We start from the raw sequence: 16,966 nt of genomic DNA, 5'->3' as shown, positions 1-16,966 counted from the left end.
CAGCAAGCAGCATAAACCTTCTGGAAATGATGATTTTTATCAGAATAACTCCTCAGGTTGACATTTGCCTGCACTTTTTTTTGCAAGGAGTCCATTTTAGGGGGGGGGGTGGGAGGAAGGAAGTGCCCCACAGACTCCAACTTCCTGTTCCTGTCCAGTAGGCTCCTTCCAGTGCTTTCTTCAAGTGCTGGTCACTTTCATTCAGATTCTTCACCTGGAAGGATTACTTTTTGTGGTTGCTGCTGGATATTTGGATTTGAGGCCTTTTTGACTTTCTTTGGATCCCTTTTGGATTAGAAATTTCACAAGTAAGTTTGTTTGGGGCATTACAGTTGCTGCAACTACAATTTTGGAATTTTCGATTTTTGGGCTGTTGTTGGGGCCTTTTCACCAGGGGTAGTGAGTGGTGCATGGGCCTAGTCTTTTTGTGGGCTGTCTTGAATTTAAACATCATGGAGGGCATGGATGGCATGGGATTGTGCTGATTTTTCTGTGATTTTCGTTTTTTTGGGCTGTTGTTGTAGCCTTTTCACCAGGGGTAGTGAGTGGTGCATGGGCCTAGTCTTTCTGTGGGGTGTCTTGAATTTAAAAATCATGGAGGGCCTGGATGGCATGGGATTGTGCTGATTTTTCTGTGTTTTTCGATTTTTTGGGGTGTTCATGGGGACAGGCCATGTGGGTGGGGGCCATTTTGAGTGCTGCTACAGGCAGGCCCTGGCCATGTGCTGGGAGGCAGGGGGGCATTTTGAATGCAGGCAGTGTTCTTAGGTCTGCAACCATTTTGCCTAGCTTTCAACCTTTATGCCCAGGGGTAGTGAGTGGTGCATGGGCCTAGTCTTTCTGTGGGGTGTCTTGAATTTAAACATCATGGAGGGCCTGGATGGCTTGGGATTGTGCTGATTTTTCTGTGATTTTCGTTTTTTGGGCTGTTGTTGGGGCCTTTTCACCAGGGGTAGTGAGTGGTGCATGGGCCAAGTCTTTTTGTGGGCTGTCTTGAATTTAAACATCATGGAGGGCATGGATGGCATGGGATTGTGCTGATTTTTCTGTGATTTTCGTTTTTTTGGGCTGTTGTTGTAGCCTTTTCACCAGGGGTAGTGAGTGGTGCATGGGCCTAGTCTTTCTGTGGGGTGTCTTGAATTTAAAAATCATGTAGGGCCTGGATGGCATGGGATTGTGCATATTTTTCTGTGTTTTTCGATTTTTTGGGGTGTTCATGGGGACAGGCCATGTGGGTGGGGGCCATTTTCAGTGCTGCTACAGGCAGGCCCTGGCCATGTGCTGGGAGGCAGGGGGCCTTTTTGAATGCAGGCAGTGTTCTTAGGTCTGCAATCATTTTGCCTAGCTTTCAACCTTTATGCCCAGGGGTAGTGAGTGGTGCATGGGCCTAGTCTTTCTGTGGGGTGTCTTGAATTAAAACATCATGGAGGGCTTGGGATTGTGCTGATTTTTCTGTGATTTTCGTTTTTTTGGGCTGTTGTTGTGGCCTTTTCACCAGGGGTAGTGAGTGGTGCATGGGCCTAATCTTTCTGTGGGGTGTCTCGAATTTAAACATCATGGAGGGCCTGGATGGCATGGGATTGTGCTGATTTTTCTGTGATTTTCGATTTTTTGGGGTGTTCATGGGGACAGGCCATGTGGGTGGGGGCCATTTTGAGTGCTGCTACAGGCAGGCCCTGGCCATGTGCTGGGAGGCAGGGGGCCATTTTGAATGCAGGCAGTGTTCTTAGGTCTGCAACCATTTTGCCTAGCTTTCAACCTTTATGCCCAGGGGTAGTGAGTGGTGCATGGGCCTAGTCTTTCTGTGGGGTATCTTGAATTTAAACATCATGGAGGGCCTGGATGGCTTGGGATTGTGCTGATTTTTCTGTGATTTTCGTTTTTTTTGGCTGTTGTTGTGGCCTTTTCACCAGGGGTAGTGAGTGGTGCATGGGCCTAGTCTTTCTGTGGGGTGTCTTGAATTTAAACATCATGGAGGGCCTGGATGGCATGGGATTGTGCTGATTTTTCTGTGTTTTTCGATTTTTTGGGGTGTTCATGGGGACAGGCCAACAGGCCATGTGGGTGGGGGCCATTTTGAGTGCTGCTACAGGCAGGCCCTGGCCATGTGCTGGGAGGCAGGGGGCAATTTTGAATGCAGATAGTGTTCTTAGGTCTGCAACCATTTTGCCTAGCTTTCAACCTTTATGCTCAGCGGTAGTGAGTGGTGCATGGGCCTAGTCTTTCTGTGGGGTGTCTTGAATTAAAACATCATGGAGGGCTTGGGATTGTGCTGATTTTTCTGTGATTTTCATTTTTTTGGGCTGTTGTTGTGGCCTTTTCACCAGGGGTAGAGAGTGGTGCTTGGGCCTAGTCTTTCTGTGGGGTGTCTTGAATTTAAACATCATGGAGGGCCTGGATGGCATGGGATTGTGCTGATTTTTTTGTGTTTTTCGATTTTTGGGGGTGTTCATGGGGACAGGCCATGTGGGTGGGGGCCATTTTGAGTGCTGCTACAGGCAGGCTCTGGCCATGCGCTGGGAGGCAATGGGCCATTTTGAATGCAGGCAGTGTTCTTAGGTCTGCAACCATTTTGCCTAGCTTTCAACCTTTATGCCCAGAGGTAGTGAGTGGTGCATGGGCCTAGTCTTTCTGTGGGGTGTCTTGAATTTAAATATCATGGAGGGCCTGGATGGCTTGGGATTGTGCTGATTTTTCTGTGATTTTCGTTTTTTTGGGCTGTTGTGGCCTTTTCACCAGGGGTAGTGAGTGGTGCATGGGCCTAGTCTTTCTGTGGGGTGTCTTAAATTTAAACATCATGGATGGCATGGGATTGGGCTGATTTTTCTGTGTTTTTCGATTTTTTGGGGTGTATAACTGAACTGATGTTCCTCTGTCTTCCATTGCTTTTAGGTGCACAAGACTCAAGAGAACCACCAGCGCCAGGAAGAAGTCCTGCAGCGGTGTGTGTGTGCAGCATAACGTCACGCGACGTCACGTCTGGCCACAAACAACTCTGCAACTCGTGCAACTGACGCGTCTGTATAACACTAAGCTGGCTAAAATGCTAGCTCTGGACCTTCTCCCTTTTTCTTTTGTAGAAGGGATTGGTTTTCTAGAATTAGTGGCAGCGCTCTGCCCTAAATGGAAGGTTCCTAGCCGGTTCTATTTTGCCAGAGTTGCGGTTCCAGCACTACATGAAGATGTGCTGGAGGTGATTGGGGCAGCTATGCAGAAGAGTGCTGTTCACATTATACATCTGACAACAGACATGTGGACCAGTGGCGCAGGCGCTGATTACATGTGCATCTCTTTTTCAGGGGTTAAAGCAAAGCTAAACACATGTGTTGACCCTGACCAAGTTTTTAAAGCTGCTCGGAAACATGCAACACTAGCCATGTTTGGCTTGGAGAAACGTCACACAGCAGAAAACATTTTAAATGAGTTTAACACAAATGTCTTTCACTGGCTGTCCCCAAAAAAATGCCAGATTGGTTATGTTTCCACGGATAATGGCGCCAATGTAGTTAAGGCCATGGAGCTGGGTCAATATTTCAGAGTGCCGTGTTTGGCGCACTGTATAAACCTGGTTGTTAAAAAATTCTTGAGTGATGAAGACAGTCCAGCGTGCGAGTTAGTGGCCACCTGCCGAAGAATGTGTAACCATTTCAGCCATTCTTTTAAGGCCCGGAAGCATCTGAGGAGCCTGCTACATGAACGTCGAATGCCAGTGAAAGCACTCATCCAGGAGGTAGCAACACGTTGGAACTCAACCTTCTACATGCTTGAGCGTCTGTATGAGCAGTATACGGTACTCGATCACTATTTCTTAACACTGGGTACAGCTCAGGAGGACCTGAGGCTAGATGCGGCGCAATGGAACCTAGTTAAAAGCCTGACAGACATGCTTCGTCCTTTTGAGGTCTTCACGCGTGCAGTCAGCAAGGAGGACTGTAATTTGGGAAAAGCTATCCCATTGTTGCGCATGCTGGAGCACCAACTGGAGGCGGTGTCCTCTATGTTTCAAAAAGATGAAAAAAGCAAGACGCTTTTGTTTTGGCGGAGAAATTATTAGAGCGCCTACGTGGTGATAAACGTCTTAAAATGATCCACTTAGAACAGCATTACATTTGTGCTACTATTCTGGATCCACGCTACAAAAAGGCGCTGGCAGGCCGAGCATTCTTTCCTTTTGATGATGAAAATGTTACAAAGTACAAAAGTTGGCTAGCCTTGTCAGTCAAGAGGTTGGAAAGAGAACAGCAGCAAATTGAAGGAAAAGGCAGTACATCAGCATCAGCAGGCCATCCCCAGTCAAAAGAATCCACTTCTGCACCTGTGGCTGTGGCGCAAGTGACCTCTCAGCCGTTAAAGACACCGGCAACCAGATCATCTGCACCAGACACAACAGTAACATTGGATAGAGAAGAGGATTGGCTAACTCGGCTTGGGTTTGGTTCTCAAAAGGTCACAGCAAAAAGTAAGCAAAGTGGAGGAACCTTGGAGGACCTTGAGTCGATGGTGCAGGACTATCTGAATGACTCAACAGAGGTCTATGTTAATGCTGACCCATTGGCGTATTGGCATGGGAAAAAAGAATTGTGGGCACAGCTCTCCAACCTGGCTATAAACTACTTGTCTTGCCCACTCGCAAGCGTGTCTTCTGAACGTGTTTTCAGTGCTGCTGGTAGCATTGTAACTTCCAAATGGAGCCACCTCTCGCCCAAAAATGTGGAGAGGTTAACAATGATCAAGATGAATCAGCACCTCATACCACCAGATTACAAAGTACGAGAAAGCACGGCGGCTGAAGACGAGGAGGACAGCAACGTAGATGAGGGAATTTTTTCTCTGTTAGGTGACCCTGACCTCATCCTGCCTGAATTCGCAGAGTATGATGATGAAGCCTTATTCTTATTCCCTGACACCGAGCCCTGAAAATGAGACAATGAATCAATAACTTTCTCTTTCGTCCTATTAACTTTTATTCCTGTGTGTCTGTCTTTCTTTGTTTTGCACAGTTAATATAATTCAAACTTTAATCACCTAATCACAAAAACAAGCCCATCAGCAGAACTGTCTTCACTTGTTTGCTTATTGATTTGAAGGTGCCGCAGTCTGCATTCCTCAGGTTCACAAGTTCACAAGAACATGCTCCTCTATCCTCCTCCTCCAGACTCCTATTTCCCTCAAAGCAGAGGGCTGGATTACGCCCAATGAAGAAAGACTCTGCACTTGTGGGGGTGTTCTACTTCTTTGCGGGTGAGTTGACGGCTCTGGGGCCATTGCTGGGAAGCTCTAATACCGGATAAAAGTGGTTTGGACCAAATCGGAGGCGAAATATTTTTTGCATTTTTGCTGACTTGCTTGCCTTTGAGGTGCTCTTTGGGGGGGTTCCGGGTGTTTGTGGGTGAGTTTTGGGGTCTGGGAGCACTGCTGGGACAGTCTAATTTTCATTGCATTTGCTTTTCAGGAAATCCGTGGTGGAAAACGGGAGATATGACCTAGCTGCACAGCGCGTTTGGACCGAAGGCCGATAAATATTGTAAGTATGAGATTTTCCTTTTTGGCTGTTTGGGGGTGTTGCGCTTTTTTGCTGGTGGGTTGGTGGGTCTTGTGGCATTGCTGGGAAGGTCTAATACTGGATAGAAGTGGTTTGTACAAAATCCATGCAGAATTTTTTTTGCTATTTCTGACATTTCGCTCAATGTAGCATTTTCGGGGGCCTGTTTGGGGGCTTCCTGGTGTTTGTGGGTGGGTTTCGGGGTCTGGGAGCACAGCTGGCTATGGATACTTTAGATTGCAAGAGGTTTGAAGCAAATCCATGGTGGCAGAGGGGAGTTAAGGCCTAGCTGCAGAGCGCGCGCGGAGTGATTTTGGAAATTGCCAAGAAAATGACTTAGTCCCCATTTTTGTACTTTTGCTTTTTGGCTGTTTGGGGGCCTTCTACTAGTTTTCGCCTGGGTTGACGGCTCTGGGGCCATTGCTGGGAAGCTCTAATACCGGATAAAAGTGGTTTGGACCAAATCGGAGGCGAACATTTTTTTTCGTTTTTGCTGACTTGCTTGCCTATGAGGTGCTCTTTGGGGGGGTTCCGGGTGTTTGTGGGTGAGTTTTGGGGTCTGGGAGCACTGCTGGGACAGTCTAATTTTCATTGCATTTGCTTTTCAGGAAATCCGTGGTGGAAAACGGGAGATATGACCTAGCTGCATAGCGCGTTTGGACCGAAGGCCGATAAATATTGTAAGTATGAGATTTTCCTTTTTGGCTGTTTGGGGGTGTTGTGCTTTTTTGCGGGTGGGTTGGCGGGTCTTGGGGCATTGCTGGGAAGGTCTAATACGGGATAGAAGTGGTTTGGACAAAATCCATAAGGAAAAGCCTTTTAGCACTTTTTGTAACTTAGGGTTCGTTAGGGTTAGCCCTAGCATCAGGATTGCATGTGTTTCGGGGTGTTCTACATTTTTGCAACTGAGTTCTGGGGTCTTAGAGCACTCGTGGGAATGTGTAATTTTGGTTGCAAGTGATTTGAAGAAAATCCATGGTGGAAAAGGGGGGATTTGGCATAGTTAAAGAAAGCCTTTGCCACTATTCTTAACTTAGGGCTCGTTAGGGTTAGCAGTATTTGTATTGCATGTGTTTGGGTGGGGGTTTTGCGAGTCTTGGAGCGATGCTGGGTATTACTTTTGCTTGCTTGCAAGTGCTTTGAATACAATCCACGGTGGGTAAGGGGGTATTTGGGCCTACTTTTACTTTCAAAGTAAGTTTTGTCACCAGTTTTCTACTAGGCCTTGTTTTTTGAGATCTGATTGGGGGTCTTCTACATTTTTGCGACTGGATTTAGTAAGGGTCTGGGTGGGAGCACTGCTGGGAAGGTCTAATTTTGTTCTAAAACACAGTTTACAGTACACCTAGCTTGAGGGGAAAGTTCCGCTAAATTAATTTGCCCATACTTATTTATCCTTCAAAAGGAGACTCAGACAGAGTACGCACTTTCAAAAATATTGTACTGTCTATTAGGAAACTCAAAGTGTGACTTTTTGCACTGCACAGAGTACATACCTTATATTTATTTATCAGTAGTGTTCTAACATCACTTCCTGTTTTTCCGTCAATAATTACAGGCCGGGTTTCAGTCTGTGCAATGTGAAAAATAGGATGGAGTCAGGCTTCACATTAGCGAGCCGCAATTCAGCATCCGCCAGGCAGGCAGTGGACAGGGTGTCTTCTGGTCACCAACATTGATGGACGAAGCGTCAGCTGGAATGGAGGAGTGCCGCTAATAAGAGGAATTGTTTGATGCGTGCAACTTACTTACCAAATTCAACAGGACAACTACTACAACATACAGATACAGTATCCATTGTTTTCTTCTATGAGTGTGACTGCATTTCTTGGATCTCTCTCTGCTTCTAAATTGATCCCTACAGCCATTCTATAGGTTTTACTTCGGCTATTTTTTAAACCTAATTTAATGTAAGAAGTGCAGAGATAGGCAAGTGAAAACGCTGCAGCCCTGTACTGTTGCATTCTGTCATTCACGGTTGTCGAAAGTACTACTTACTTTTCAGTAACATTGCATGCAGTAGTGCATGCACTTCCTTTATGTCACTTAAAAGATTTATGGTTAGCTTTGTACCCAAAGATTTCTTTATCTTCAATTATTGTTTGTCCATGCTGTGCTTTTTTTTCTTCTCTCAACAAAACCTACCCAAAAAGAAACCCCCATTCCCATCCATTTTCCAAACCCTAACCCTCTTCCCCGGGCTGTGTGGTTGTGATTGATGTGTGACTAAATGACATCAATAATTCCACACACTTGCTGGGGAGGATAAGGTCATAGCAAAAGGCTGGTGAAGGAATGCGAGGATATATTCTAGACTTACTCAGCTTCAGTACTATTTCTTGTAGTAGTAGTAAATGTCAAAGAAATTCAACGCAAGTACTAGTTATACTTTCAATACTTTACCATTTGTTAGGCTACATTGTGGCACTGTTCTAGTGTACTGTCACCTGCTATATTCTCTATCGTACCGTTGTAATGCTACAGTAAGGACAAACCAGGTTTCATTTTCTTATTTTCCATAGGCATGCAACTGCCACTGTGTCACACCACTAGTACCACCGCAATGAGGAGGACATTTTATCCGCCCAGGATTGCCAACCTTAATTGCCATTTCCCGTGGAGCCAGCCCTGGGCCTAGCCCTACTTTCAAACACAAATTACAGGTAAGATAAGCGTTTGGTGGGAGGTAGTATTATAATGGAGTATTAGGAGAGACAAGAGTTTGACGGTAGTACTACTAAAGTCCTAGCACTCTTGAATTCACTTACTCTGTGAGAGGCACTTAGTGTTGAAAACATTTAGCCATTTACACTTAAAGGAAGAAAATGACACAGACTTAAGTTTCTGTTAAACCCCACCCACCAGACTCAAAAGCAGTAAAAAACAGGTATGCTCAGATAAAGTTTCAAAAAGTATATTTTTGTAGCCCTAACAAAATAATCTCCCGCAAGACCCTGCCTAACCCCAACGATTGTCCTTCAAAAGTCCCAAAAACAACCCAACTCCCAATTCCCACCCCCAAAAGTCTCTAAAAAATGGGCAAGGGACACTACGGCAGGCTGCTGTTCACTTTTGCGGCCAGGGCATCATACTCCTTGCGGAGGGTGGCATGGTCAGAGCTGAGCCCCTCCACCAAGGTCTTATACGTTAGGACCTCCTGCTCCAGGTAGGACACTCTGAGGCATAAGCAGTGCTGGCGTGCCTTGCGACTCCTGTGGGGGCAGCTGCTGTCTTTGCTGCTCAGCGGTGGCGGTTGGCTTTGGTAGCCCGGCTCCGTACCGCTGGAGCACTGCGCTGGCTGGCAGCCCGTGGGGACCCGGTGGAGGATGCAGCTGTCCCAGTGGATGTTGTACCGGTAGACTGCGTGTCCTCCTCCAGGGCCACCAGCCGCCGATATTCGGCGACAGTGGCATTCAGCCTCCGTTGCCGGGCCATTCGAGCCAGCTCCTTCCTTGATGGTCTGTTTGATTTGGAAGGAGCAACTATATGAAGAAAGAAAGACATAGTCTGTAACCAATGCTCCTTAAGATTAACACAAAATGATTGAGCAGAAAGTTGTGTCACAGTACAAGTAGCAAATTGAAAGCACAGTGCATAACTATTGAGGACAGTATCTATCTAACCTCCCACTTCTTCATCCTTGCTCTAACATTAGTGGGAGTTTAAGGAACAAATTCTACGAGCACTATGGACTTCCATTACAGTCGACTATGACAGTACACCAGTCATATTCTTCTTCTTCTCTCTTGTTTAGGAAAATTGGTACGTTATCTTATGCAAGCCGGCATAATGCCAGCGCAGTGAACTTGCACCCGAGAAAAACAGACGCACACCATGATGAGTGAGACAGACTTGCGTTACTGTACCGGTCCAGTACATGCAGGTGGTGAAGCTCTTACTTTTCTATTACGGGTGGCACTGAGAATACTCTGTTAAAAGGGCTACTGCTTAATTAATTTAGCTTTCACCCTACAGTGCAAATGAGTACTTGAAAAGGAAAATGAAGAAGCTAAATAATCTGATTATCTATCACTTCACATGGGATGTATTTGATTACATATGGGATGACTTTAGGTGCTTTGCTTATTATTGAGTGAACAGTGATACACCTACACATGAATGACTTACTACTACTAAACTAAAGTTATTAAGAGAGGTAGGGAGTGTCCACCGTAAGAACCGAATATATGCTGTGCTTGCAGTTGCAATACAAACTACTGCTACTATTCATGGTAGTATTTGGACAAAATTACAACTTCTTTTCCTTGCCTTTCATACACTGGAACGGACGTGCGGGTGCGGTATTACATGCTCTTCAAAGTAACACTTAGTTCATCCAGTGACCGTCTACTCTCTCTAGATACACATATGCTATCTAAGAGTATATGCTATCTAAGAGTCAGATAGTACCATGATCCAGGCCTCCATCCATTCAAAGTATATGCACACATACAGTTTCGGTTTCACCCATCCAGGCTGTTCTCCTTCCACCCATCCTTGCTTCATCATTCACCCAGTCATGTACCATACCATATTCTTTCCTTCCCAGCCACCTCGGGGACCAAGCAAACACATATCATTCTTCTTTGCCAGTCATCATTAAATTTCTCGTCCTTCCACACTTACTTACACCCTTCTTTCGCTTTTCGTTCATCCCATCCATCAAGTTAATCTCAGATCTGATTGGGATTCTTCTCGCCAAAAACTACACAGCTAAGTCGAAGTACATTTAAAGGAGGCTACTACCTGGTTGATTTATAATACACCCGTGCAGATAGCGGGCGCAGGCTCCTTGCACTTGCTGGTGCGCCCCCTCCCCCTCCCAGAGCCCCAGTTAGCACACTCTGTAGTCTTCAATCTCAATAAGTAAGGAATATATAGCTTACCTCTGCCCGCCACCACCGTGTAAACCCTCACAGGCACACTGGCGTCGTTCGGCACTTGCACCGCATACTCCCTAGAAGTGTTCCCCTCATCCACCACCACCACCTCTGCGCTGGCCCCGCCACCAGATGTTACACCTACAAAGTACATTTAAGAATGTTAGAATACACCACTCACTACTATATAATATTTGGTCTAGGAATAAAGAAATGTTAAAAAAACAGCAAACAATGTAATAATTTGTGGCTGTCTACTCTAAAGTAAAAATGTCCCTTTTTCCAGGGAAGGCTGTTGTCTTGCTGCACTTTTTGGCACAACTGATGAATGCTTGCTTTTTATTTTTAACACGCACCACTTTTTCTCCTAACAGACAGAAGCTTGACTTCTAAGAACACGAGCAAGATCAAGTTCAAACCAGGTGAAAGCTCGGCCACAAGAAATGTGTCCAATTAATCGTCAGCACTAAGTGTAATAAAGTTGATTCTTTCATGAAATAAGGATAAGACTTGAAGGTTGATTCTCAGGTTCACTTTATTCGCCTCATCCACGAACAGCCAGGGAATAACTGACAGTATTCACAAAGGATTCTCCATTCTAAGAATGATCACAGAGGAGCAATCCAAACTCTATGAGGAAGCAAGATCTCATGAGTAAAGTAAGACATCACACATCTCCCTCCTTTACAAATAATGAAAAATCTGATAAAGTACAAAGAAAAGAAATAAAGAAAGAGAGAGAACAACTTAATATTACTAATGAAGGAAACAAAAAGTGGGTCAAACATAGTCTTTCATATAAGACGGTGGTTTGCGTAGACTCTGACTTCTCAAGCGAGGATCGGAAAAATTGTTAGAACTGGAAGTAGGAAGTTTGATGATGGAGGAAGTTTCACCATCAGGATCAGAGTCACGTTGAGAAACATTCCTTGATCTAATTACAACCACCCGACTTTTGTTCCAAATTCTTCCATCTTGTGTCTTAATGGCATTACCAAACACCTTAATAACAGGCCTGACATTAGTGTATTTAGACAAAGATCTTATCCCAACAGGTGCTTTTATTTTGACAAGATCACCTACTTTAATTTCCTGAAACTGAACACATTTTTTTTAAATCAAAATAGACTTTTCTACGAGCTTGCTTTTCTAACTCCCTCTCCCTCCAAACACCAACATGATTGTCCACAAAACCCTTGTTCAGATTCATCCAACCAGGACACCACATAGTGTTGGGTACTCTACCCTTGAACAGTTCAAAGGGAGATTTACCAGTTGTAGAGTGAGAGGAACAACGATATGCCTCAATTCTTTCTTTAAGTGCTATTTTCCAATTTAGACCATTAGCTCTAGCAAGCTGAATACATTCTTTTAATGTTTTGTTGACCCTTTCAACTGCACCATTAGTTTCTGGGTGATATGAGGAGGTCCGTTTGTGCAGGATGCCACATTTAGAAAGAAAAGAATTAAACATCGCTGAACAAAATTGAGGACCATTATCAGATAAAATACTGTTGGGAAAGCTCTCTCTCATGACATCACACTAAGCACTTTTCCATTTTCGGTTAAACGTTTACTTTTATGACAAACTTGATTTTAATAAATGTGTTTACTTTTAATAAAGCTTTTAAACTTAAATAGACTCTGTGGTTTTTGGTCCTCCAGAATAGAGTGGCTGAGCTAAAGGTTTTGGAATTTTTGCAAGCATGAGTCCAGGCCTCTGACACTTCTTGACTCTGACTCCGTACTGTTGTCCTGCGTTGGATAATCTAATCATCATTGGGGATCAATCATCGGTGACTTTGGGAGCTAAATGACTCTACCACACTATCTAGTCAGTAAGGAGATTGGGGGTTCAACTACAAAGTTTGTTATCACTGAGGTATGTGGAAAGTCTAACAGCGCCTATTATAATTGATAAGCTAAGCAATGCATTATTTAGTGTCCATAGTTCTGTTTGTGCAGATTTGTCCCTGCAACAGTAGTAGAATGGATTGTCCTCCTATCCAAACCAAAAGTAAAGTAGTATCTAATTTTTTCTTGGTGGTCATTCACCTTTTTATTGTTGGCAATTGTCAAAGCATAAACATTTAGAAGACTTGAAAAGACAGTATGGACAATCCCAGAGAGCTGCACCCAGTGCATAGAGCTAATGCTGACTAGAATGGGAGTCCAATGGAATTGCCAAATGTGCAATCTTAGTTAGCTACACAGACAGACTATTAAGAATAATCTAGTAATACCACAGGGAGTCATAGTCGAGGCAGGATAAGAATTTAGATCCAGTCTACAAGAAGATCAAAGACGATTTAGAAAAAATCGAATGAGGAACGCTAGGAAAAAATAGGTACTCTATATTAAAATTAAAACTTACCGGGGCCAGCAAAGGAGCCCTCGCCTGCCCGATCCTGGCCTGCATCCTGGCGAACAGCAGCCTCCTCCTCCTGTGTCCTCTTGCCCCTGGGGGGAGCTGATGTACAACATGAAAGAAAGAAAGACCAGAAAACATGGATGATATTTGTCAACCAAATCAAACATTTCAAAAGAACAATAACAAAATATTTTGGCGAAATAGCAAATAGACAACTATTCCACGGGATATATTGACCGATCTCATGTGGTCTACTACGTTATTAGTATTGCTTGATTTGCGGACCGTCGACTTGGAAAGTTCTTATGTAACTCACTAAACAAAGTACTAAAAAGGTTTGCCTAGGACTGGCAGGCAGCAGTCCATTGTGATTGCAGATCAGCGATAACACTAAAGTTTCCTACTACATTACCCAGTCATTAAAATACTCAAACTATCAATCCACCACCACTATTTCTTATTATCGCCATGTGTACAAAGGAAGAACTGGACTTGAGTCTGTAGGGGCCGATTTAGTAGCCCCTTGCGGCTCTTTTGCTCCATTGTTGCGTGACTTTTGTGACGCAGTGGCAGAACAAAAGAGGCGTCATGGTGCGGCGTATATTAACAACGTGACGCATATGGGAGATGCATCACGTTGTAAAGCCCTGCGCCATCAGGGGGCATTCCGGCGCAAGGGAGGGCGTTCCTGCGCAGGAAAGCATCCTAAAAGTGGCTGAGGGAAATCCACAAGATTTCAATCAGTCACTTTGAGGACAATGATGCGTGACTTAAACCCTGCGCCTGCTTGAAGCAGACGTATGGCTTGACGCAGCATTGGGGAGATAGGGCACCCCAGAGCATTGCTGGAGCTGCGCCATCATTGCGAGCAACCCCAGCAATGCGCCGCCTTTACGGCACAGATGCGTAACGCTTTGGTGACGTTTTGGGCCCATGGTGCGCCGCATTGTAAATACGGCGCACCATGGGTGGTGGTTGCGTGGCGCACAATTACTGGCGCATCTCTGCTACTTTGCAGGGATGTGCCGGTAATTAAAAATCTGACCCTTAGTGTCTAGCATTAGGCAGTTCTTTAAACTACACTCATGCATAATTTCACAGGCCAATGAAATGAGCACAAAATCGAAAACAAATAAGCATAGTAGCAGCACTACTGAGAAGGAGAGCAGTGCACCTGAAATGCACAGAAGATTTTGAAATATTATTTACCTACAATGTAATCAGCAGCATTATTGCTCTTGGTAAAAAACAAAAATTTGCAAGATAATAACACACAGAGCAGGAGATAACATAGTAAAGAAATAGCTACTACTACTCACCAAGCCCGGGGATCTCAAGGCCGAGCAGGTCGAGCAGATCGCGTTCCCGGTCCAGGACATCCGTCCAGCGGTGGGTGGCCTGGTTGTAGGTGCGTCGGACCCGAGAGTGGTGGTACATGGCCCGGCACACCTTCTCCCACCGCTTCCGGCACTCCTGGATCCCGTACCCGCTAGCGATCTTGCCGCCTGCCATGATGGTCCTGGGGAGGCGGCGCTGAACATAAAAAATTAGTGCGGCCACCTCCTCCGGGCTGAAGATCTCCCGTGGTGCGACCTGCTCCCCCCTCAAACGCCCGCACAGGAGCCGGGCACGGGGTGCGGGACACTTCCCCTTCTCGGGATGCTTCCCGGCTCCCTTTACAATGGTCTGGGCAGAAAGGAAGCTAAATAATATAGAAAATAGAATAGGGAAGAGAAGAAAAGAAAAGAGTTTAAAAAACGTAGTTTAAAATTAATCAAAAGTAGCAGAAAACACAAAAGTATAGAGCTAGAACAATAGAGGGATATATAAAAAGTAAAATAGATTAATAAAAACTTCAAACAAGCAAAGGATGGCGGAGATTCAGAGAGGATACAAAAAGCATGCCCAGAACCATAGCAATGAATGAGAAACAAGATGGCCGCGCCCGTTCACGACCGCGTGGGTAAGTTCGCGCGAGATTTTCCTCGCGAACACACGCAAAATTGTACTAGCGAGCCGCACACTTTGCGAGATTAAACATCGTGCCCGGACACGGAAATACGTCATGCAAACAAGATGGCCGTGAACGACGGCGAGGGTAACTTCGCGCCGTTGCGCTACAAGCGGCTCGCTAAAACGCACAAAACCTTGCGAAGTAACAAGCCGCAAAAAAACAAATCGCATATTCGCACGAATTTGCGGCTTCTGAATTCGATTTCGCGCAAGTTCGCACCCCGCGAATCCCGCGAAATTGCAGAAAAACGAGTTTTGCAAAAATGAAAGCACTCAGCAGGTGCAAAAGTTCAAACTCATCATTAGTAACCATTCCGTGTAGTGCTTCCTGACTGGGTCCCTCCAGAGTTCAGTTGCTAGTTGCAACAATTGTATGACCCTGCTCTGACCGTCACAGCAGGCTCATAGAATAGCTACAAGTAGGCCACAAAGGTCCTGGAAAAAAAAATTGCACTGCAACAGAAAGCAAATTACTGATAAGGAAGCAGGTGCCAGACTGGAATTTTGACACATTAATAAACCAACCCCAAATTAATTCATGTCAGTTGAAGCAGGGCAGGTGTGCTTGCTTCCCCCCCCTATAATCTACAGTGATGATGAACCAGAGGGTGGCATTGATGTACCAGAGGGTGGCATGGGTGAAACAGAGCGTGGCAGTGGTGAAACAGAGGGTGCTGGGAACCTGTGATGATGAACCAGACGTAGAAACAACATAGTCGCGACCGTTGCGAGCCGACAAGTACGTTCGCAATTGCGAACTGGTACCAAACCCTCGCGAACTGGCAGAAACCCTTGCGAACACAAAAAAAAAAATCCGCAAATTCACGTGAATTCGCGGATTTTGCGGATTGCAAGTTCGCAAATACGCAAATTCGCGAACGCCAGATTTGCAAAATTTGCCCATGCTTACAGACCTCCCATGGTGCTGTTGGTGTCTTCAGAGGGGTCACTGGCTAGGTACGACTTGGATACCCAAAGTGTCTTGAATAGCAAACACCAAAGAAATCATTAGTCACCTGATGCATGATTCCCAACATGATAAGTGCTAACATGCCTGAAACAAGTGCTATTTTACATACGTTCTGTATTGGTATTATTCGTGTATTGAGCAATGGAATATGACTGTTGAAATAACACTTTAAAATATACAGTGTCATTCTTAGTGCTATGCTTAAGTGGGCTATTCTAAGAACAAAATTGGGTTGGAATTACCACTGTGAGGTTCTGTGACAATTGTAAGTGGTGTTTTCGACTCATTCGACTATGGACGAGTTTGGTATCTATGAACCGCAAATGACGAGTTTAGTGGGTGTACGCGTTTTCGCTGTGCTGACCTAAACCATTCGTGTGTTTCGTGGGTTTCTTCATCTGAACCCACGGGTTGCATTTTAGATACAGCATCCATTTTGTTTCTTGCCCTCAAGTAGCCAGCGAACGGACATTGTCCGCTTCGTGACCCTGGGATTTCCAAACTCTTGCGGAAGACACGTGTTCCTTTGAGGGTGTCTTTATGACGAGGGGGATGACATCAAAGGCAGATGGCCCCACTCGAGGCTCATCTTGCCGTGCCGGTCTATTGTTTCAGCAGTGCATTCATTAGGCATGTCTCCTTTGATCCTGCAATCGTGTTTCCGATATCACCCCCTTACATTCTTTCAATCTGTTGACTATCTTTGTCTTCCTCTGCACCTGTTTCTGACTCTTCCTTAACTCGTTTACAGCTGGAATGGAATGCACTAATGGTGGGAAGATGTACTTTTACAGTTGGGAACCGGCGATGCTACTGTAATTATGTTCCGGGACCCTGAATACATGAAAGCGACCCCCTATGAAATTTACTGTGGGAACTGGGTTGTACCTTTTGTTTGCCATGTTGTTCTATGACGAAAAACTGTATAAAAGGAGCGATCCACAGATGCAATTTGAAGCAGTTTCCTAGAACCTACATACGTTGTACTTCTTGTGACTTCTGTGTTCCCTGCAGTAAATAAACCTCGATCTTTGACGCCGAAGGAAGAGTCCTGTGTCTCTGTCATTTGTACGCTGGAACAGGTAACCCACGAAGGTTTCAGGTGTTGTCCCCTGGCACCGCTGGGTCTTAGAAAAAACCCAGTCCTTCAGTTGGCGCCCATTGTGGGGCGACATCAGCGGTACCGGTCC

This window comes from Lissotriton vulgaris, chromosome 4_1 (genome assembly GCF_964263255.1).
Source record: "Lissotriton vulgaris chromosome 4_1, aLisVul1.2, whole genome shotgun sequence".
In the NCBI taxonomy this organism is placed as follows: Eukaryota; Metazoa; Chordata; class Amphibia; order Caudata; family Salamandridae; genus Lissotriton; species Lissotriton vulgaris.
Note: the sequence above shows the minus strand (reverse complement) of the source record.